Raw genomic sequence first — 25,330 nt, forward strand, 5'->3', positions numbered from 1 at the left:
CTAAAACGCCTGACTGCTGTGAAAAATGAGTTTATTCGGAAAGTCATTGGTGTTCCGCTAAGTACCCCCTTGATACCACTTTTTTGGGACCTAGGCTTGAAAACTCTCCAAGATACAGCTTACCTGCGCCCATTGCTGTATTGGCGTAGGGTCTGGACTACTAAGGAGCTCAAGCACTATGCCTTGGGTTTGAAGGAGATTATGGAAAAGGATTCCTTTCACAAGATAGATTGGCTGAGGTCAATAAGATCGCTACTGGACAGACTGGGAGAGAGGGACCTATGGGAAGATCCTCAAAATGCAGTATTTCCCTCAAAAGAAACTATGAAGGCCAAATATTGGGAAATGATCTGTTTGGAATTAATTTCCAAAGGATGCTCATTCCATTTTACAGGCAGATTTTTCGAATTTAAGGCCTATCCAAAATTGGAATTGTACTGGGGCCTGATTGAAATTCCATGTGATCGTAAGGTCTACTTCCAGTTTAGGATAGGCACGCTCCCGATCGGATCATTTACATCTAAATGGGTCGAAGGGTCCCAAGATAAATGCCCAAAGTGTAGGGACAAGAATGAATCTCTGAGCCACTTCGTGTTCTTTTGTCCCCTTTACACTCTCCCACGTAAGAAATGGGTAATACCCATTTGCCGTCTAATTGGAACCCGAAGGCACGAAGAGGCTATGCGAATTTTGTGTTCGGACCCAAGCCCGGTAATTGCAATAGCCATGGCAAAATATATAAAATGGGCCTGGGTAATTCGGTCAAAACAGATTAACCCCAAAGTGCCCAATTAATAGGCTTCCATATACAACTTTAAGGTTAGGACGTACTGTTGTGTTAATATCCAAACCAGGGGAGGGTGGTATATTGCTGCATAAATTAGAAATGTGCTTGTTTTATATCTGGATGTAAAGGTTTTGGTCTACTCATTTAAATAGGGTTTAATTTTGTTCTAGGCATATACATATAAATGTATATTGATTTTTGTATTTTAATTTGTATTTTTGTAAATGGTTTTAATATGCTACTTTTATGACTTGATTGTCGAATAAAGTTTTGGAAACAGAAATTCTGCCATATTAACAATCATGGCTACAAATACAAAGATAAGGCATGAAAAAGACAGCGCACTAATATCTTTTCATTCCCACTCACAAAGTATCAGTAGTGAGGCAGTGTCACTGAAAGGGGGAAGTCTGTAATTCCAGAACAAGTGTTGACTATTGAGGAAGGAGCATCAGAAAAGGCTTACAGCAACACGGTGGACCATTGGCTGCTCTGCAAATGCCCACAGCGTGCACTCACACAGTGTAAAACTGTCCCTTATGCACAGCTTCCACTTTATAAATGCTCACTGACTTGCAAGGGCAGTTACTAAAGTTTCAATGCTTCGGGACAACAGATGAGGCTGTAAATCATTGCTACATTTGTTGCCAAATTGCAAGGAAAGTGGCAACATTTCCGGTACTTTCCAAGGAATAAAAATGTTGTCAGTGTGTTTACCAATTCTACTGTGATGTACCATGGTTTTTATTTCACCTCTTGACACCTACCACTTTGAGGCAAGCCATTTTGGGGTACCTTGAGCAGTATAATAGCCATTCCATCCATAATTCCAACACCAAATGCAATGCTCGTGACATCATATACAAATAGAAATGCTGCATATCATTTTACAGATTACATTACATATCACATATAACCACTTTGACAGAGACTACTATGAAAGTATTACAATTTATTAAAATTAATTTGTGTTGTTTAATGACATTTTGCTTTTAGTTGTTATTCATTGGCATGAATAGTGTGAGGCCATAAACGTTGCATTTGGTGTGCGAGATATGGTTTGCATGGCTGTTGTGCATGTTATGGATTTTGATGCTAATCATAAATTGGGAATTTCAGTGGTTTCTCAGGTTTTACTTTGTAACCATAAATGCAATTTAAATACATATTTTGCAAAACGAAGAGGTCGTGTAGCACACACAAAGTTTCATCCTTCGGTTACAGATCTTCAAGGAGACACACTCAAAGAGTGAAGCATGGCTTCAGCCAGACATGTCCTGTCACTGTGAATTCCGGTGTCTGTGAAAAGATTCCAAACATAAAGGAACGGGGGGGGTGGGCAAAGAGACAGAGAGAGATTGATTTATGGTGTCATCAGTGTATTTATTGAACTCTGTGTACTAATTTATGAAATAACAACACAAAGCATTGTCCTTTAGTGTTAAATGGAAAATAGATGGTTAACCAATTAGTAAACAGGAAACTTTGGGGTAAATCCTAGCTTCCCCACTTCACTAAATTCTGTGTTCCAAGACAAATCGCTTTACTATGAATTATTTTCATTGACCAACCAATTTGAGAGCACACTGAAGTAATTCTTTTAAGGGTTGTGCTATGCATAAACCTCACTTGCATATGGTTAACACAAAATAATCTTGTTTCACGTTTAATAATAATAAATGCCCTAGATAGAGAGAACATGACAAACAGACACATCTTAGGTAAATCATGGAAGGTCGCCTGTGCTTGGGGTGCTTTTGATTGTTTCATGTTTAAAAAATATTAATTGTAATAAATGTTACTCTGTGCAAGGATGTAATCATATGTACTTAATTGAGAACTGAACCGCCGCATTCACTTCCAGCAACCTTCCAGACACCTCCGCTCTGCCGGTCTCTCACAAGCACACACCCTATGCATACACAAAAGCAGCGCACAGGGGTGCGCCTTCTCATACCCGGCCCCCAAATCCTGGAACCACCTTCGACAACATATCAGAGCCTCCTCCTCTCTTCTTGACTTTTACAAGAAGCTGAAGACCTGGCTTTATGAGGAAGCCATCAGGGCTGGCCTCACACACCTGCCACAGCCACCAGGATACCCTCACAGGTGATTAGCGTGCTATAAAAACCCTGATATCATAACAGACACTTCGAAATGTTAGAAGACATATTTTGACATTTAAAACAGTATTTAGCAAACGTTTAATGACATTTGTTGCATGATTTACATGCGGCATCCTTTGATCCTTCAGCTCGTTCTCTGGCTCTTAGAACCAAGCCAGGCCCAGGGTTGGATTCAGGCTTGTCTCTATCTTTGAATGTGCTGGCTTGTCCACCTCTACGTCTGTTAGGGTAGGTGCGATGCTGTCCCTCTCCACTTTCCTGCCAGCCGCCACTGAAAATATTATCCCTGCAGTAGGGTCGGATTGATAACGCGGGCACTCAGGAAATGGCCGAAGTGCCAGTAGCCGAGTTCTAGCTGTGGGCTGCTTTTTGGGCAGCCTGGGGGCTGTCTGTGCTGTTAGGTTGCCGCCAGCGGCCGAGTGGGTGTCTGAGTGTCCTTTCTAGAGGCAGATGGGCAGAGGTATCACTCCCTTTCTCTCGCTGGGCCGGCCATTAATGTATGCTGATTGAGAGGGGGCAGGGGGCCTGAGCAGAAGTGGTCTCACCTGCATTCATGTGTGGCTCAGCAGTCTAAACTAATATGTGCATTTTTTTTTTATCCAAGTGAAGTTAATAAAATATGGCCCCCACCCCCTTTCTTTTCATACAACTTCGCTGAAACTGTGTTTTGCGGAAAGGCAATACGCAAAAGTGAGCCACTTTTTTTGGTGTGCCGTGGCCAATTTTTGATCCCAATTCAACCCTGCTGGGCAGAATGTTCCTTGTCTTCAGTTACCCTCAATATGGCAAATGTTCCTTTCAAGCTGCCCTGGACGCACTGCCAGTGGATGACTCACCCTTGTATGTCCCTCTGCCCTATCCACCACCTGCACTATATCCCCTTTCTACTGTATAGTGTGCATCCTTGCTTTGTACCTTGGTTCACCCACAGCAATCTGCATACATACATCCAGACGGGTGCATTTATTTACATTGGATCTGCCTCTTTTTAAGAAAGACAGCAAACTTGGGCAAAAATAATTTGCTGCGTTTTATTCCTTTGCAGTAATAGAAATCAACAAGCTGTGGCCGAAAAACACATTTTTTTCTATTTTACGTCATACAAGCAACAAAAAAGAACCTTCAAAATAGAGGGTGCGCCAATATTTACATTGTAATGCAAACCTGAAGTAAGACGGTATAGTACTTAGTGTTTGGAGACATTCAGACCTGAAAACCAGAGGAGGAGTTATGTTCCAACGGCAGGTGAAAATATTTAAATAAGCTCTCGAGAAAAAATCAATGCTGCACAGAAAAAATAAATCGATGCTGCGCAGTCACTCCACTCAAAGCAGCTGTCCGGAGAGGTAAACAAAACAGACAGTTTAAAAATGATCGGCCAAAAAATATAAACTCTCCATTTTTTACAGTTCTAGGGGTGGGTTTTGAAGGCAATACTTCATCTGCAAAGCAGTAATTGTGGGAAAGTAACCTAAAGATGCCAAAACAACAGGAAATTACCAAGAGGGTCTGTCAGCAAAATCAGCTGCTTTTTTGCATTGTTCTTGGCAGGGCCCTGCACGAGGCGGGAACACCTGGGCTGGCACGCTGCCCGGGGTTGACTAATTGCCAGGGGAGAGAGGTAGTCGTTTGTCTTCGGCTGGGGTTTTCCTGCGTTCGCTCCTCAAAACATGTGGTTTCACTTTCCCCCCTTCTCCCGCTCTCTGCAGGAAATGGCAGGACAGTGAGATGCAGGATAAATGAGCTCCCTTTCACAAGAGGTCGGCTCCTGAGAGGCCCCGCCAAAAATAACTGTCTTCCGAGACACTGTTAATAACCGCGTTCCTCTGCACTGTCTTCACAGGCACACTGTATTTTCAAAGGCAGTCTTCTTCTCTGTCAGTACACAGCACACAACGCAAGTTGCAGGAGTAAAAATAACAGAAAAGACCTTTTGTTTATTTAGGTAGAAGAAAATCAAGTGTTGCAACTCTTACGCCATTTTCTTAAATAGCGATGCTTACGTAATGTTCCTAAGTAATACAAAAATGTACGTAATCTCCATAACTTTTAGATGTGACATCACTTCATGCAAAATTGTACTGCTCTGTAATTGCATTTAAATAGCATAAACTACTACCACCGGTGAGGCCTTAATGCGTTTAACGTCGATTAACAGGATTAGTGGTTAGTCCAGTGAAATTACTGGTTATTAGTTTTAGTATTGTGTATTCAGATAAAACATAACATGCATTTTCTTCAGTTTTTTTGTGGTAAATTAAATTAGCCGATAAGGAATCCCAGTCTTTATTAAGTGCACTGCGGGGTTCTAGACAAGATGGGAGTGATATTCGAACAGCTGGCATCAAATGCCGACCGATGCGCCAAGAATGGGGATGTAATCCTGTAACTCTTCTCTTGCATGAACATTCATGAACTCGGGGGTTTAAGGCATGCATTGCACTTAGTCCTGAGCCAGGTTAGGGCTCCCATAATGCAACGGGGAGCATAGAAGATTTGCATCACCTGTGAATGAGGAGGGTTGATGTGTACAACACGCTTTCATTTAACCCTGGGCGTAGTTCGCGTAATAGCGCTATGCGTAGCTACGCAAAGTGCACTTCGCACTATGCGAGATACGCGGAGCACTACTCGAACTGCGTAGTGCGCTGTTCGCGATGATTGCACAGTGTCGGATGCTTGTCCGCACTGTGCAAGATGCCGTTTTCAATGATTGTCATTTTCTGCCGCTCAAGTAGATTTTTAGCTTTCTCAACGCGGCCTGGTAGTTTCTCATCACGAGCGGTCGCAAGCATACGCGACCACTCGCAATGAGAAACCTGACCTCCCCGCGTTGAGAATCTCGCCGGAAGGTTTATTTTCCATGCTCGTGATTGGCAACTTGATGTTGCTGATACCAAACAAGGAAAAAGTCTCGCCGGGATGTCATTTTGCTCGCTCGCAGTCGCCAATTTGACGTAGAGGACCGCGAGCGAGCAAAAAATGCCAACTACGCTACGCGTTTTTGCACTGCGCCACGTGCAATTCGCGTAGCGCGAAGTAGCACAAACTACGCGAGCGTAGCGTAGTTGTCCGCCCAGGGTTACTTTCATTCATCACAAGTGTGAAGTTGTACAGGGGCAGCTGCATGTGTACAATTATCCTCAGCGTACGTTTTGTACACAAATGTATTTCTTTTGGGAATTTGCAGCCAGATTCAAGTGCACTTTCTTTTTCTATTTACATTGGTTTAAATCGAGAAAAAAGTTTTCTAAATCAACTTCAAAGTTACAACTACCTCATACATAAGCGATTGCCAGTTACCTTGAAGTCCCTTTATCTTATGAAGTGCATTGGCTTCCAATAGATTCCTAAAGCACAAAGCCAGGTACTACACCCCCTAAATAAAAAAAAATCAAGTGCATTGACAGATTACAGCCTCTTTAGTCATGCCCAGCCACTAAATAATTTTCAAGATGTATGACAGATTTTGAAATTGACAGATACTCGTGTTTCGTGACTAGACAAACAGTGCCTCGACCTAGATTTAGGTAAATTGCTCACTCCTGACATAGGGGACATGGGTTTTAATCTTTGTATGAATCTGGGTAAACCATTTTTATGCACATGCCCTTAATGTAATTTTCTGCCCAAACTGCCCACTTGATAATATGCTGAACAGTAGTGTTAAGTATCATAATAAACACTCATTGCCAAATCTAATGTGCCTCAGCAGTGAAGCCTACTGGCTTTGTCAATATTTTATTGGCATACAAAGCCATTTCAACCATCTTGGAAAAGGTTTTGAAACATTAAAAATGCATTAAAAGATGGCCACCATGGGAAATTATGTATTCAGGCGCCCATTTTATAATGCATGTGTAATGTTTTAACAAATGTTTAATAATGGTGCCCCCTGTGGATGCGTACACATTATCAGTGGCCATCTTTGCGTGTATTTTTTTTCATTTTAAATTAATCTCATTCAAAGATGGCCATTGTATCTGCACGCAAATCCATGTAGCCATCTTTGAATGGGATTTGTTAAAATAAAACACCCCCATTTGTAGGTACCAGCCATGCATGCTTGTATATTTGCTCTTCAGCTGATAGTGTGGCAGGTGGCAAAAGGTATAATCTTTTTTTTAGACCAAATAGGCTGGAGTCAAGAGGACAGGGGAGGGTGGAAAGACAGTGGGATGGACAGCAGGGATAGATAATAAGTCCTCCCCAGCCACCTCAGTGTTAGGATACATAATCCAATTACAACCTTGTCAAATGGAAATGTTCCAGAGTGGAACAAACTCAAGAACAGAGAGGAAAGCCATAGAATCAGAAGCAAGGAAATGAGATAAACAACAAGCCATTCAATCATCAGCAAGTGGTTGCCTCAAAACTCACTTTAAGTATATGCATTGGAAACAATAGGACAAACCAATAAACAACTAAGCAGTCTGTAGCTGAGAATTTAACAGAAATCATAATAATCTGTACATCCAAAATTTGCCTAGATTTACATAATTCCACTTCACAGAGGGCACTTGCACAGGCAAAATAGTAAAGTAGAGCTCCCATGCAGGTGTAAGTAGTTCATTCAGTCTGGACTTTTACAGTGCATCATGGCCCATGCATGCAAGACTTAAAGCACTGAAATGGAGGCGAAACTCAACCTGAGATTGAGGACATTGAAATCACCCCTAAAGGCCACTCATAATGATGTCATTAGAGAGAAGCAGACCACACTGACGCGTTGGAGTGGAGTCTCCAGCGACCCGAATCTATTTCTTATATTTCACAAGCACACATATCCTAGCAGTTAGAGGCGATTCAGCTTAAAGCTTATACCATATACAATTATACTGTCACTTTTAACAAAAATGCAATTTTATGTAGTGTCATAAACGCTGCTTGGCAATGATGTTAAGAAAAATCAAACAACAGACGGATACATTCCCAGAGTATTTACACGTGAACTGATGGTGATACTCGACGCCAAACAAGGCGTGTTTACACCCGGGACTCTGAAACGCATGGGAAATGATCCGCTAAGGATATGCATTTTAAGATTGATAGACTAGACATACATATGGTTTTCGACAAGAACCACCGCCGTGCATGGACAGCTTCAGCTGATAGCCTACGAACACATTTTTTACGTTACTTCTCCCTGCAGCCTCCTCTACCTCCGACTCAATGGGTTCCATCACCCACTCTAAAGAGATGCTTACTGTGCAGAATTCACAATTCATTTAAAAATCTCGCTCCTCGTCTTATCTCCTTTGCAAGGTTTTAAATATTCGCCACAACAGGAGGCAAATTGTAATGTAGGCTGCATTTGCATGAGCACTGTGAGATCCTAATAAAGCCAAAAGTACACAATAAAATTGACTCTAACTTAAGATGGTACAGTAATTTATTAAAGGCAGAGTCTTTAACAGAACCTTGTTTGGAGGTGGGAAAGCTAGGAAGAGCGAAGTCAAAGAAACTCCAGAGCTCTGGATTGGGCCTATCCGCCCGCCAATTCCACTGCCTGCCTCTAATTCACCACCCCCGCCACATTATGATGGCGGGGGGGGACCCCGGCGGATGGAAAGTCCGTCTGCCGGTTTTCCACCGGTCGACTCGACCAGACGGGAAAAGTGTTTAATATGGTGGCGGTGTCTGCAAGACACCGCCATCCATATTAAGATGACTGCGGAGATCAGCCTTTCCATGGCGGCAACAGCGCCATGGAAAGGCATGCAGATCCTGCATTTGGGGGCCCGTTGCGTGCCCCCAGGGTTGGGGGGGAGTGGGGGGTGCACATGCCCCAGAATTTGCATGCACAAGGTGGCAGGCACCGTGCGGTGCCAGTCACGTTGTGAATTCAAATGCGCAACATGCATTTTTTACCTTGTGGCGGGTGCTGCTTGCAACACCGCCCCCGCAATGTAAAAAATGCAGGATGCGCCCGCCAGTGTGGCGGGCGCATCCTAATTCCAACGGCAGGACCGCCACACCTATGGCGGGCGGTCCCTTTAGCCATTGCGGTGGCGGGCGGACAACGCAATAGACCCCTAAGTATTTTAAAACTTATAACCTTAACACTACTTGCACTATTCACCCATACTACCAAAAATTGCTGTTTACTCCTCATAATATATATTCCTGCTACATTACATCTACATTTGTAGACACACTTTCACTGTTTCAATCACCACACTCCAATCTCCACTTTATGCCACTCCACTGTATGCTAGTACACTGTACGAAATTCCACTCTACGGCACTTCTGTCATGTTTACTCACGTTTCTGCAGTAACGCCATGCAAATGATGAAAGGTCCTCAACCTCCCCTGGTCACCTATTGTACCCAAATGAGTCTAAGTACCAATAGTAACTCGGGGATGAAGGGAGAAAACAAGGAGGGAAAAATAAAAGGTTCCACGTTGCACCCCACTCTGGGACAGAACCAATCAGCCAAGAGAAGTCTCTGGTAAGAAAAAGGACAGAAAATGAGGTAAGTATGCAAGGTATTTCAACTCCTACATGTAAGTTTATTCTATGTGTGCTTATATCTACCTGAATTATTCCCTTCTCCCTAGGATTCTGGTAATTGATGTAAGTAAAAAGGTGTTGTATGTCTAGAAAGGAGAAAGGTAAAAACAATAAAGTTTTTTGAGTTGAAGAATAATGAGTAAATATTATGCAGAAGAAAAACTGTACTGAAACCCAGCTAAAAATATGTAGTGGCTGACAAGATATATTCCAACATTAGGTTCACTATAACACTGTATATTGCACTTTACAACATCCACCTTAGCTTCAGGTAGACCTAACTATGGGCCATATGTAGGTAAAAATGAATTTGCGATTCTGAAATTGCGATTTTCCGCGAATCGCTTTTTGAGAATCACAAATTCTGATGTAGGTAAAATATCGCAAAATAATAGCGATTCCCAAAAAATCGCAGAATTATATAGCGATTACTGAAATTGCGATTCCTTAATTGCGAGAACGCAATAAAGGAATCGTAATTCCGGGAATCTGCAATTCAGGTGCTGAATGATGACATCACAACCAGGAAGTGTGACTGTCCATGCTGAACCTGATTGCCAGAAGCTGAGTGAGAGCCTGTGAGGAGAGTTGGAGATTTGTGCTCAGCTACTGAAAGCAGGAAGAAACACCCAGAAAGAGGAAACAAAAATTTAGGGAGCTGGAGGTCCTCACCCAGGAAATAGCAGCAATGACCTCTTGTTTGGAAAAAGTTCACTACGTGTGCCAGAGGCACAAAAAAGAAAAATATGGACTGACATCCAGGAGAAAGTAAATGCTATTGGCGTGACACACCGCTCAGTCGAAGACCTCAGAAAAAGGTGGTACGACATGCGGAAAAGGTCAAAGGAGAGGGTGGCTACAAGATTGGCCGATGCCAAAAAGACCAGTGGTGGGACGTCCACAGCAACAGACCCAACACCCCTGGAGGAGCTGGTGGAGGGCACCCTTCAGCCTGAGAGTGTGAGTGGCGTGGCTGACCTGGACAGTTCCAAACACCCAGACACCAGACAAGGTAAGATGCATGCCAAAACCCACTGATACATACCCAACCCACTCACACCCCCAGACACCCAACCTGAGTGCAATTCCAGTACGTGTCCACCAGCACACCCAGAAATGTATTATGGGAGATGTAGTCACATGCACTGATACCTGGGCCAGTGAGACACAGCGAGGTGGAATAGTCATTCAGGAAATGAAGAAAACATACAGATAGTACTCATGTGAATTTAAAATTGTACACTGTACTGCATTACAAATGCGAGACAGGACACAGAATTAATGTGTGCATTTAAATTCACAGCACCACCAACAACACAGGAAACCGTGGCAGAAGGGGAGGAAACACCAGAAAATGAGGACAAGGCAGGGCAGGAGGAGCAGGGCGAAGCGAGACCAGCAAACCCTGCGCCATGCAGACGGCGCAACATAGTGCCACCACTGCCACTGCTGGAGGCCCCGGCAACAGTCACAGCAGGAGAGGCACAGCCAGTGCGCAGCCAGCGTGCAGGACAGCAGACAGCACAGTCCCCTGAACAATCCAGAGAAGGGAGTGGGTCGAGACGCAGGGCACGGCCGTCCACCAGCACTGCTCATGTCGAAGAGAACACAGTGTTTTCGGGCCTTGAGGGCAGCATGCTGAAAGCACAGCGCCTGCAAGTCAAAGGAATAAGATCAATACAGCGCCAATTGGCTGCACACAATCATAACATGAGTTGTGGGTTGGTGTAATGGCCATGACAGGTGCTTTGGAAGGACTGTGCAGGGAGATAAGGAGAGACAGGGCAGCCAAGCGTAGGGAGAGACATCGCCATCACACCCGGCTGGACTTGTACACAAGAGCAGTCAACCGCCAGTCAACCACCACATCCCTGCTGGCCCGAAGATGTGTCAGTATGCAGCATGAGATGGCCCACTGCTGCCAGGACATGGGCAGGGTCCTGGTGCAGGTTACACATGCGGTGGACCAGATGCGCGCAGCTGCGACAGGTGATAGGGGCCCACTTAGCACAATGGATACGGATGAACAGTTCAGCAGGAACAGCATCACTCCACCAATTCCACCGGACAGATGCCGGAGTGCGCGCCAGGGGAGAGAAGATGATGACTCCAGGGAGGGCAGTGGGCAGCCTGAGCGAGGGGAAACAGGGCGTGCACGTGGGAGGTGAAGGTACACCAGGGACTTATGGCTATGTGTGAAGGAACACATTCCATATGGACTTATTGGCTGATGGAAATACTTGCACTGTGGCACACACATGTGCAAGCACTCACAATAAAGTCACGCTGTGTGACAGATGTATTCCTGCGCCAAAGGAAATAAACATCACTGTTAAGCACCATTCTGTGGCATTGTGTCCTCATTACTCACTCAGAAGTAGTTCTGTGTGATCTCATCTTGTCTCAGGCGCCCGGCAGCTGCCCCGGCCCCACCTGCTTGTCTGCGATGTGGAGCTGGTCCCTTCTCATCTGATGTGTCTGAATCTGTCAGATCCACTGGGGTGCCTTTCTTCGTAGCGATGTTGTGTAGCATTGCACAGGCAACCACGATTTTGCAACATGTGTCAGGGCTGTACTGTAGCGCACCTGCACTCTTATGAAGGCAGCGGAAACGGCTCTCAAGAATTCCGAAGGTCCTCTCAATGGCACAGCGTGTGGCTCTGTGGGCGCTGTTGTACCTCCGCTCACCTGCAGTGGCTGGATTCAGGTACGGTGTGAGGATGTAGTCACGTACAGCATACGCACTGTCACCTGCAGGGTATAAGAAGATTTATGTTCAATACTGTCATGCCAGTTCAAATCTTTACTGGTTGTGTGTTTGTAAGCTATGCATTTACCTAGCAAGTAGCCCTCTCCAAACTCGCCATTTGTGAGTCTGCGATTTATTGCACAATGGCGAAACATGAATGATTCGTGTGTGCTTCCTGGGTATTTTGCCACAATATCACTGATTATATGTTTGGTGTTGCACACTACGTGGATGTTCAGGGAATGATATGACTTTCTGTTCCTAAACACATACTCATTCTGTGATGGGGTGAGATTGCGACATGGGTCCCATCTACGCAGTAAATGACGTGGGGGAATTGGGCTATTTGGTAGAATTTCTGCTTGGTCTGATCTAGTGCCTGTTGTGTGCTTGGAAATTGTATGTGGTGATGCAGCCTCTGTACCATTGCATCAAGGAAAGCGTGGAAGAAGCGCGAAAGTGCACTTTGAGAGACCCCTCCTGCTGTGGTATCACCCCCTGAAAACTCCCTGATGCCAGGAGGTGCAGTGAGCACAGAACCTGGACATGGGTGGGAATGGTGTGTGCCCTGGGTTTGGGGTGTTCAAGTATGGGTGTCAGCTCCTCTATTAAATCCAGGATGCTGTCTGGGTGCAGCCTGTAGTTCACATGGATCTCCTCCTCGGTCAGCTGGAAGAGGGTGATGCGTGCTCTGTAGATCCTTTCCTGGCATCTCCTTCTCTGTGTAGCACCTCTGATTCACAGCCTCCTGGTTATCACATACAGGCCAGCCATGGTGGGAAGTCCCAGTGGCATTGTGGGCCTGTTTAAATATGTAGCACCTGGTTGCCACCTGCTCAGAGTTGGTGGTTGTTGAGAAGTGCAAAATTGCGATTTTCGTAAAATCGCAAATTGCGACTTTTGCCTACATCTCAATTTGCGAATTCGCATTTAGCGAGAACGGTATTAGCGAATATCGCAAAGGATGTGCCGCAGACTGTGATTTCGTATAATAATTAGCAGAGTCATTGGTATGCAAAAATGGTAATCGCTAAATTAATGATTCACATTTTTGCGCAGCGGAAACCTTTCCTACATAGGAACGGTCTGTTTTGCGATCGCATACACCCTGAATTTTGCGATTCGCAGTGTTTGCGATCTCAAAACAGCTTCCTACATATGGCCCCAAATTCCTTAATCTTTCAGGAATCTACAGAACTATTTATGAAATAAACAACAAAAGCGGACCTCCACAACCTCAGTGCCAATGTCAGGTAAGTAGAGAAAATGCAAAAAATTATAATTAGTATACTCAGCGCATAAGCGCTATTACCATAAACAAATTATGCAGCTTTTTTCTGTTTTAATTTTGTTTTCAGGTATGGACTTCACCGGAGGCTGCAGCCAACTCAATCAATTACCTGTAGAAGAAGTACGGAGCCAGGAGAGGAAACGCCGATCCGGCGAGAAGGACAATGACGCCGGTGCGTGACGACCCGTAAGTACAGGTAAGACCCAGAAGAACTACTCTCTTTCCCGAAGCAGGAACGCAAATCGTCTCTGCTTGGGATCTACAAGTATTTGGGTGCCCCGGCAGGCTCCTGTGCAAATGTGTTTGCGGGAGCCGGCCATTATTGTAGTTCTCCAGTAGTACGTGACCAGCAACCCACACAACTACACTCTATGCTATTCTACTGCACTGTATGGCACTTCCAGTGTACAGCACTGCACTATACCCTATTCCCCTGTATGCCAATCCACTCTACGCCTCTACACAGTTCGCCACTCAACTATACACCACTCCACCACTGTGTGACTATCCTCTGTATGACAATTAACTGTACGCTATGACACTGCACACCACTTTATTCTACACCATGTCACTCTACGCCACTTCACTCTATTATTCCACTTTATGCCACTCCACTCTACATCACTACACTGTGTGCCAGTACACTCAACTTTATTCCACTCTACACCCCTCCACTGTACACTACTCTACTGTATGACACTCAACTCTACACCATTACACTCCACATCACTACTCTCTATGCTATTCCACTGTACATCACTCCACACTACCACACTCCACTCAATACTATAGTATTCCACTGTATGCCACTCCACTCTACAACACTCCACTCTAGGCAACTCCAAAGTATGCTATTATACCATACACCACAACAGTCTTCACGCTTCACTCGACATCACTCCACTCTACAGTATTCCAGTCTACATCACTCCACTTTATGCCACTCCACTCTATGCCACTCAAGTCTACACTATTCCATTGTATGCCAATTCCACTGTACCTGACTTCCCCCTACACTATTCCACCCTATACAACTCCACTGTACAACACTCTAGTCTATGCCACTTCACTGTATGCCACTACACTGTACCCCAATCCAGAATACACAATTGTATTGTGTCGGAAGTCCAATATACAGCACAGACTCTATGTCATTCCACTCTATGCTACTCCACTCTAGGCTATTCTACTGTACGCAACTCCACTCAATGTCACTCCAATACATGCTATTCCACTCTACACTACACCACTCAACACTATTCCACTCTGTGCCACTGCACTGTACGCCTCTCCGCTATACGTTATTCCACTGTATGGCACTCCACTCTATGCAACCCTTCTTTACTCCACTCTACACTATTCAACTCCACTCTAACCCACTGCACTGTGCGACACTACAGTGTACGCCACTCCACTGTACGCCACTCCACTATACACCACTAAGCTTTAAGTTACTCCACTCTACGCCACTCCATTGTACGTCACTCAACTCTACGCTTTTTCCACTGTATGCCACTCCACTCTATGCTATTCCACTGCATGCCCCTCCACTCTATGCTACGACACTGTCTACCACTCCACTGTACGTCACTCCACTCCCCTCTACACCAATCCACTCTACATTATTCCACAGTATTACAATCCAAACTACACTCTTCTATGCCTCATGCAGTGGTAGGCCACTGTCCACATTCTATCGCCTAAGCAGAAAAGTCCATCAAAGTATTGATTAATCTACCCTGGCTTTAGGCTGGAGGGGGGTTGTGTTGGAAATGGGCCTTTCTGCAGGATCATTCCCCAAACTCTTTGAATTCCTCCTCCTTTTTTGCTGAATATGTTTTTGCTGGCTTTAGGCCTCTGGGCACTTTACCACTGCCAACCAATGCTAAAGTGCATGTGCTCTCTGCTTTAAACATGGAACCACTGGCATATCCACAAATGGCATATTTGATATACTTATAAGTCCCTAGTAAAGTGCGCTACATGAGCCCAGGGCCTGTAAATTAAATGCTACTAGTGATTGTGCCACCCACTTCAGTAGCCCCTTAAACATGTCCCAGGCCTTCCATTGCATCGCCTGTGTGTATTTTTAAACTGCCGTATCGGGCTGGCAAGTTGACCCTCTTGCTAGGCGCAAACCTTCCTTTTTAATACATATAAATCACCCCTAAGGTAGACTCTGGAAAGTCCAAGAGGAGGGTGAAGGGTTTTTAAAAATAGGATATGTACTTTTAAGTTGTACATGTCCTAGTAGTGAAAAACTATCAATTTTTTTCACTACTGCAAGGCCTATACCTCCCATAGGATAATCATGGGATTACCTTATTACATTTTTCAAGTGTCGTTTCCAATTGATAAGACATGGGACCCCCAAATTTGGTGTCTCTGGAATCACAATTTAAAAACACAACATATGGTGAAGTTGGATTTTAAATTGCAATTCTGGATATGCGACTTTAAAAAAAGTTGGCATTTTCTTACTATAAATATTTTGTGCCTTTTGACTGTCTCTGAATTTGCCATTCTGGGCAGGGTGGGAGGGAGGAGCTGACACTTACACCTGAAGGGCTGTGTCCTGTTACCACAAAGGGTTGCATACCCTCGTATACTGAGTCTGGAGCCTGGGCAGGATGGAAATGGGCTTGTGCACTTTAAAGGCATTTCTTTGAAGTCTCCCGCACTTCAAAGGCCCAACTGGGTATAAGTACTGGATCTCTAATACCATCAACTCGGAACACTTCTGGAACTGAGGACATTCTGTCAGGAAGAATGACTGCTGTGCTGCTGGAGGGACTGCCACTTTGCTGAACTGCTTTGCTGGGCTGGCCTGTTGCCTGCTGCTCTTACCTGGGAGTGTGAAGAACTAGACCTGCATCTCTACATCCCAGAACCAAACAATGTCCAAGGGCTTGTTGGTTTCCCTCCTGTCTTCTGAAGTCTCAGGGATATCACAGACTTCTTCAACCTGCAACCAGCACCTGGGCTCTGTCTGCTGTGAGTTCTGCTGTGCCAAGTGGTGACAATACAGACCAGGGTACTTGGATTTGAGTTTTAAGTGCTGCAAATAAGAAAATCCAAGCATTGATGATGTTGAGCAGATCAGAACCTGCGCATTCCCCTTGACACTGACACATCGCCACTGCTGCACAAACTGCGAACACCACACTGTTAGCTGCGCAACACATCTCCCCCTTTTTCTGACACATCTCTGAATTTGCGTGGCTCAGCGCATCACTTTGTGCTGTTCGCATCACCTACAGCGCAGCGGTTGGACCTCAATGCATCACCCTGATGTTCATCGCATCTTGAATCTCAACACATCTTAGACTCTGCACAGCCCGGAAAGGACACATTTCCTACATCAACAGCGAAGCATCGCCTCCTTTGCTCCACCCAAAGCCCTCAAAGTTGATGCACACAAGATACTGATCAGTGGGCCAAGTCTGGCCTCTGTATCTGACCAGAGCAAAATCATGGTCGGTGTGAACTTTTGGATTTGCCCCAGTCAAGTCCAGCCAGATAGCCCCAGTTGGGGCTATCTGTCTCTAAGCACTACAAACATATTTATTCTTTAAAAATTCATATCTTGAATTCTGCGTATTGGAGTTTTGTCATTTTGATCTTGTTTGTTGATAAAAATATTTGTTATTTTTCTAAACTGGTATGGAGACTTTTTGTTGAATTTTCACTGTTTGAAGAGTTGCTCAAATACTTTACACATTGCCTCTTAAGTTAATAAACAGTGCTATAGTTATAGGTTATACAGCACCTTAGGAACAATCTCACATACGTTAGTTAAGGATAGTATTGAGTTACGGTGATGTAAGGTGAGGGGAACCACCAACCTCCCCCAAAGTTGTGACCAAAGCCAACATAGAAATTCACAAAATCCTCAGCACACGTATGTAGAGTAATATTAAATACCAATGCACGTATACACACATTTTAAATACAGTTTCAGAAATCTTCTCTTTCTTTTATTCTTTTCTTTCTGATCAGCCAACAAGTGTTTTGTCGCACAAACTGGGAAATTGTCCCGCGACTTTCTCAAGGCTTCAATGTCATTGGTAGCAACTTTCCATGTGGTGATAATTCCATCCCACATGCTTTAGACTGTGAGTGGGTCTAGTATCCTTGCTTCGAAGTAAGCAAATCCGTAATTTTCAATTAAAGCACCCCGCTCCGCGCCTTAGTGCAGCCGCAACTAGATCAGTCTGTCTGGTCCTCGAGTACGAGTTGCTACCAATGACATTGAAGCCTTGAGAAAGTCACTGAGGATTTTTTGAATTGCCTCTTAAGTTAAGCCCGACTGCTGTTTGCCAAACAACCAGATGGTGAGCACAGGTTAATTCCAAGTGTGTTACTGACTGACCCAGACTAAGATTATGGTTCCTGCTTGGACAGGGTGCATACCTCTACCAACCAGAAACTAAATTTCTAACATTGGTGATCAGCGGTGAGGATAGGAAATATTTTTGTGCAGTGCCATACAGTAATAGGTGTAAATTACTATTTATATCAAAGACCAGCTCGATTCTTCTTACATTTTCCCTGATTAGCATTTTTTATGTTTTTCCCAAATCATGTCTCTGACTGGAGGAGTAACAACTGAACCTGCAAAAATGGATTTTGAGCTTGCCAAACTTTAGAGTTATACTGTAGCCCAGCTCAATGATTTCTCCAAGTGTATTAAGCTTTCCACAAAGGGCTTCACTAAGAAGTTGGAGCTGCAAAACACGCTGTGGGCTTGGGCAGAACCTTGTGATGCAGTTCATGTAACCACAGAGGAGGAGGATGAGGGACTGGATGAGGATGATGAGCTGGACCAGGATTCACTGGAGAATCTGAGACTCCCTGTGGGACAGGGGGGCAACATCCTGCCAGGAGATGTGGTTCCCACCAGGGTAGGGAGCAGTGTATCATCCAGAGACCTGACGCCAGAGGAGCTAGAGAACAAGAGTGAGGAGAGAAAATTAAAATTGCAGCTGGATAAGCTCAAACTAAGGAAATAAAAAGCTCTGACAAGAGAGGACACATACCCAAGGGTTTGGTGCCTGCCTATGGAGTGGGAGATGACATAGACAGATGGTTTGAGGCTTATGATATTGCTCTACAGATGCACAAGATCCTTAGGGAGATTGGGGGTGGGGTCTGTGAAAGCATATCCCTACTGATAGGGTGGAACACCCTACTGGCCCTAGATGGCAGTGACATGATGAGGTATCCCTCCATGAAGGAAGCCCTGATCAGAAAGTGTGGTTTGACCTCAGAGAGGTACAGGCAGAAGTTCATGGACAATCAGAAACTATTCCCCCAGACATGAGTGGATTGTGTTGATTCTTTTTCTAAGGCAGAGGATGGTTCGGTGAAGGGCAGTGATGTTAAAGATTATCAGGGGCTGTATAACATGATTGCAAAAGAGCACATGTTTAGTCTCTGTTTTCCAGATCTGTGCCAGCACTTGATTGACAGGAAGCTCTCTGACCCCAAGGAGCTTGTTAAGGAAGCAGACCTCTGATTTGCACCAGGGTCCAAAAGTAGGTACCTAGGATTGACCCCAAGAAGGATGGTTCAGGTTCTTCCCAGCAGAGCGAGGGCGTGGTCAAGGGAGACACAGATAGGTCCCAGGGTAAGAGGAAAGGGATGGTTCCTATACCCTTTCTGATAAACAGGGATGAGGTTCTGGTGGGTGTTGGCCCAGGGTGCCCCATTTACAGCCCCAATGTTTTGATTGTTTCCAGCTAGAAAACAAGAAGGGGTACTCTGTCTGCCCTAAGAAACCACCCCTTGGTGGTACCTCTAGAGGTGTGGCCAATGTGTCGTGAAGTGTAAGAAGTCTCCAAAGGCAGGTCTTCGACCATGTTGTGATCTCCCATAGCTGGGAGGTGGGCTCAGAGGGTGATTTGGTAATCCCTGAGGGTGGGAGTCGTGGCTTACACCAATGAATGGGATCTCAGTCATTGCTCTGAAGGACACCGGGGCTAGCCAGGACTTCTTACAACCTATGGCCCTGGTATCCCTGGAGTGGGGTGTGGAAGTGACGCAGAGGAGGGTCATTGTTCCCAGATACCCATAGACTGCATTCTGGAGAATGAGTTACCCCCGTGGTTAGGGGCCCTTACAGTTTAGTTTTCTGGTGGTACCACTCCTGAGCAGAGTGTACAGGACCCCATATGGAGCCTCGGGAATAGATCTGGGTTGAAGGACCAGTTTCAGGATAACACCCCTGAACTGGTGGGAGGTGGAGTGAAAAAAGGGTGTAAGACACCTCAGGCTACTGCCCTTCACTTTGAGAAACCACAGAGGTTAAAGACCCCTGGATTGCTTGGAGCCGGCTCTGGACATTGACAGCTGTCAGTGGCCTCTGTTGGTTTTTGTCCTTATGGACAGAGTTTTCCCTGGGTTGGGGACAGAAGTCAGACCCAAGGGATGGAATGAGCCACATCACTTTGTTGGCCACAATGGTACTGTTTGCCTACTGGGACACATCTGTGAGCAAACTAAAGTTAGGTGCTGCAAGATGGGGTCCACAGGTAAGAAGAAGAGTTCCCCGTGGGTCAGTTCAGTGGCTCAGGAGAGTATTGGCAGAGGGATACAACTGAGTTCAGAGAGACGTAGAACTGACAAGTGCCCCCACAGTAGTGGATAAGTGGTTGAGGAGCAGCGCACTCCCATTAGCTCACTTTGCAGTGAACAGTGAACTAGTCATAAATATATCTTCCTACACACTCAATGATCAAGAAAAATCCCTTCTTGGACGTGGATTATCGTTTGTACCCACATCCCATACTACTCATCTCCAGACACAAGGCGAATTTTTTAAATTCATGCGAACCATCCGATTGAAGCACTTCTTCAACAACGTTGTGATCACTACCCAGCAAGATAGTGAACTAATTCAACAGCAATTTAAACCTAAAAGCACATTTATGCCACCTTCTTCACACAAGACTCTGGATAGTTTTGAAACGCTGGCCAATAAAGATCTTGAAAAACGTAACTATCGACCAAAGCATCATAGTAACATCTCCAAGTACGATCGCAACATCATCCAGAACCTGGCAAACAATCCGTTGATCACAATACAACCGGCTGACAAAGGAGGCGCCATAGTGGTCATGGACTCTGAGTATTACCATTTGAAAGTATCATCACACGTCTCAGACACCAACACCTACATGCTACTTTCATGTGATCCCACTGTGCAACTTCAAGGTTTGCTCAACTCACTACTTAAGGAGGCATATGACAATGAATGGATTGATAACGCCAAACGTCTCTACCTTATGACCACCAATCCACAACGGCCTCACCTGTACATGATTTCTAAAATACATAAGAACCCCAATGATCCACCATTTTGCCCGATAGTGTCTGGCCGTGGTTCCATTTTTGACCCCATCGGGAAATTTTTGGATTATTACTTACAAAAGTTTGTACACTCATGGAGTACATATCTAAAGGATACAACACATTTCCTTCAGGTTTTACAACAAGTAACGATTGACCCCCAGAGTTCCATCTCTCTTTGCACCATTGACGTGACAGCACTCTACACCTCGATCCCACATGCTGCAGGGCTCGATGCAGTGGAATGGGCGCTTCTAAAGATGGAGGATATTGATACTGACAAAATCTTTATTCTTCAACTCCTCAAGTTTTGCCTCCACAACAGTTATTTTGAATATCAACATCAATTCTACGCCCAACTGAATGGAACATCAATGGGATTTTCTGGAGCTCCGGCCTATGCCAACATCTACATGGCACAGTATGAGCAGGACAACATCATCTCAAACCCTGTTTGGTGGTCAAAAATCATCCTGTATCATCGTTACACTGACGATATTTTTCTAATTTGGAATGACACCACACCTTCCTTCACCACAATGATCGAGTCACTCAACAGTATCAACCCACATATTCAACTCACATATTCGATTCATGAGGATACTATTCATTACCTGGATGTACAAGTGAATAAAACGGCTTCGAACCATTTCAAAATGACAGTTTTCCACAAACCAACAGATCGAAACAGCCTTTTACCTTTTTCAAACTTCCATCCACGTAACCTTATTAGGAATTTGCCATTATCCCAGTTCATAAGGATACACAGAATTTGCTCCGACACAGTGAACAGTTCGTTTGATCTACTTGAAACCTCTCAACGATTCTCAACAAGAGGTTACCCTCAGGAAGTATTGACGAATTGCTTAACGAAAGCTATGGCCAAACAATGACATGATCTCCTGACACAACAATCACGTACTCCCCAACAACGATTGGTATTTGTAAGCAGTTTTTCTACCATACCTACCAAAATCAAGAACATCATTAACTCCCGGTGGGAACTTCTTCAACAAGAAGAAGACTTTCAAAATCTATTCCAAAATAAACCCATGTTCGCGTACACCAGAGGTAGAAATCTACGCTCACGTTTGAAACCTACTACAGCTACGGAAAAACAGAGTACATATCATGGGACACGCAAATGTCAAGCGTGCGTGCATTGCAATAATGTAATCACAGGCAACATCCTCACTCATCCTTCATCTGGTTCCAAGATACCACTTAAACACACCAGTGATTGCAATACTTCACACGTCATTTACTGCATTAAATGCCCTTGTGGAAAGGCATATGTAGGGAAGACGGAACGTAAAATCAAAACCCGCATCACGGAACATAAATCTAGGATCAGAAACAAAAACACCACCTCAAGCCTTGCTACTCATTGGACAGAAGCTGACCACACTATTTCACAACTTCGCTTCCAAATTATTGAAACTATACATGTCAGGCCAGGTGTAGACGTAAACAATTTATTACTACGCAAAGAAATTTTCTGGATCCAAAATCTGCGCACCCTGACTCCGTTTGGTCTCAACGATCGCCTTGATATGACATGTTTTTTATAGACATTTTTTTCAATAACCTTCAGTTCACCATCCCTAATTCATCCTTCACCAATCTGTTCTTTACCATCATATTCACCATATCACTCCCACACTGCACCCCGATCACTGCTTCATCTCTCACAGGTCCTTGTTGTTATTCAGACCAAAGATTTCTCTCTCTTCTTTCTGCACTACATCAGTCTTCTTTTTTTCTTTTAAGCGCTCCTACTCCACCATTTTTACCGCTTCATTTCTATAGGATTGTTGCACTTTGTACGTAACATTGACCGCATATATTTGACCTCAACGTTCAGTACCGACCTTGCGGTACTGCCTATACTAAATTTTTTTTATCTGAGTCACCATCCTTTTTATTTAGGCACTCCAACACCACATCTCTTATTGTTCCCTTCATACTTCTGGTCTCACAGTGTACACATTACCCGCTTTTTTAATTTTTTTATCGTTTCATTCAGGCCACATGAACGTTGTACGGCCCCGCTTGATTGGGAACTTATTTTTATTTTTATTTTTTTCTTCGGTAGCATCACGCGCTCCACCTTCATTTTTCATCCATGTCTCTTGTGTGAGCCTTTTTATCCGGTCTCCGGTTCACTCCTCGTTGTAGAGACGCACCATATCCATTCCATCATGGCGATACCCGCCAGTCCTGTTTCTAGTTCGACTACACCCCGGAAGCTCGCATTTGCACTTGTTCTTCCGCCCTCATTGTATTTAATGGCTTGTGGCTTGACTTATAGTATCGCACTCTGGTACCGGTCGTCACCTGTTTCAACGGTCTACGCTACCCTTTTTTCACCATACTAGTAAGTTCTTGTCTTATCTGTTTGACCCTCCAGTAGCCATACTGTTTTTATTGCTGTTTAGGCTTCCCCAGCACTCCTGCTCACTTTGTGTGTCTTCGCTTTCAGTTTTTCATCCTCGTGTTTCAAGTTCTACAGTCGTTGGTAAGTGTCGTTTATTCCGTTCCGCTCATTATTCACACCGGACCCCGTAATTTCCGTCACTCATGACGTATTCATTTCTTTTAATGCAGCAGCGTTGTTGCCCGGTAGTCATGATTTATCTCCTCATTGAGGTCTTTTTGCGGCATAGTACATGAGGTGAGTTCCACTCGCCATGTTCATCCTTTTTTCTTCACCCCTATCCTTTTTCGCCAAGTTTTTTCTAGTATCAAAAACCACTTTCACCATCACTATCACGGTGCACTTACACTTTTTGGTGACGTTGTCCCTTTGTTCAGCTCTTAATTTTTTTGGCATTTCACTATCAACAGTGGCACGTTGTTTGAGGACCCACAGAGGGAAATTTACTGTGGTTTTCTACACAATAAGTAAAGTTTCTCATAGAGTATCATGAAATGTAAACTTTCATTCTCAGTAATATCCATTATGATCGTGTTCTTTTGTTTTCAGATTGCCCCTGACGAAGGGACGCCACAGTCCTGAAATGCATTGGGCTTACCTTTACGTTCTCATGTAACCAATTAAATGTACTATGTACCATGTTTATGCACTGACATAAATGTATTAGTTTGAGGACTCTATACTATTGTTATATTTTGTATATGTAATGACAATTTTGCATCTATCCATCACATATATGAATCAATATATGTTCGTTTGAATTGGACCGTTGTGTTTGATTACTTTTTATGTTAATAAGATTACCAGTCTAGGGTCTTAGTTACCCCCAGCATTGTGCGCAGTGACAACCATCATTTGGCCGTTCTCTTTCTCCCACAGTAGTGGGCCATTCTCCATATTCTATCGTCTAAGCAGGGAAGCCCATCAAGGTATTGATTAGCCTACCCTGGCTTTAGCCTGGTGAGGGGTTGCGTTGGAAATTGCCTTTTGTGTAGGGTCACCCCAAAATACTTCGCCTTCCTCCCCCCCTTTTTCATTAAATAATTTTTGTTGGCTCTAGGACTCTGGCCACTTTTCCACTGCTAACCAGTGCTAAAGTGCATGTGCTCTCTGCTTGAAACATAGTAACATTAGCATATCCACAAATGGCATATTTAATGTACTTATAAGTCCCTAGTAAAGTACACTATTCGTGCCCAGGGCCTGTAAAATAGATGCTACTAGTGGGCCTGCAGCACTGACTGGGCCACCCACTTTAGTAGCCCTTTAAATATGTCTCAGGTCTAACATTGCAGAGCCTGTGTGTGCAGTGTTAAACTGCTATGTTGACCTGACAAGTTAACCATTTTTCCAGACCCAAACCTTCCTTTTTAATGCATATCTCGCCCCTAAGGTAGGCCCTGGACAGACCAAGGGCAGGGTGCAGTGTATTAAAAGTAGGACGTGTACTTTTACGTTTTACATGTCCTGGTAGTGAAAAACTCTTCAATTTGTTTTTCACTACTGCGAGGCCTTTTCTCCCATAGGGTAATCAGGGAATTGCCTAATTTCATGTTATAAGTATCATTTCCTATTGGGAAGGGATAAGAACCCGCAAGTTTGGTGTCTCTAGAATCACAATTTAAAAACACATCTAATGGTGTAGTTTGATTTTAAATTGCAATTCTGAATATGCCACTTTTAGAAAGCTGGCATTTTCTTACTGTGCCCATTTGGTGCCTTCAGCCTCTCTCTGAATACATGTCTGAGGTGGGTGACAGCTGACTGTGTGCATTCCTTCTAGATAGCCACACATAAAAGGGAGCTTCAGTGTGACCGATTCGACATCCACATCTGATGGGCCATCCTGGGCAGGATGAGAGGGAGGAGTCGACATTTGCACCTGAAAGGGCTTATATCCACAAAGGGTTGCATACCCCCCTGTAGTGAGCCTGGAGAAAAGGCAGGAAGAAAATGGACTTGTGCACTGCAAAGACCTCTCTTTGAAGCCTCCCTCACTTCAACGGCCCAACTGGTTATAAGCACTGGACCTCTGACACCATCAACTCAGAACACTTCTGGAACTGAGGACATT

This window comes from Triturus cristatus, chromosome 11 (genome assembly GCF_964204655.1).
Source record: "Triturus cristatus chromosome 11, aTriCri1.1, whole genome shotgun sequence".
NCBI lineage: Eukaryota > Metazoa > Chordata > Amphibia > Caudata > Salamandridae > Triturus > Triturus cristatus.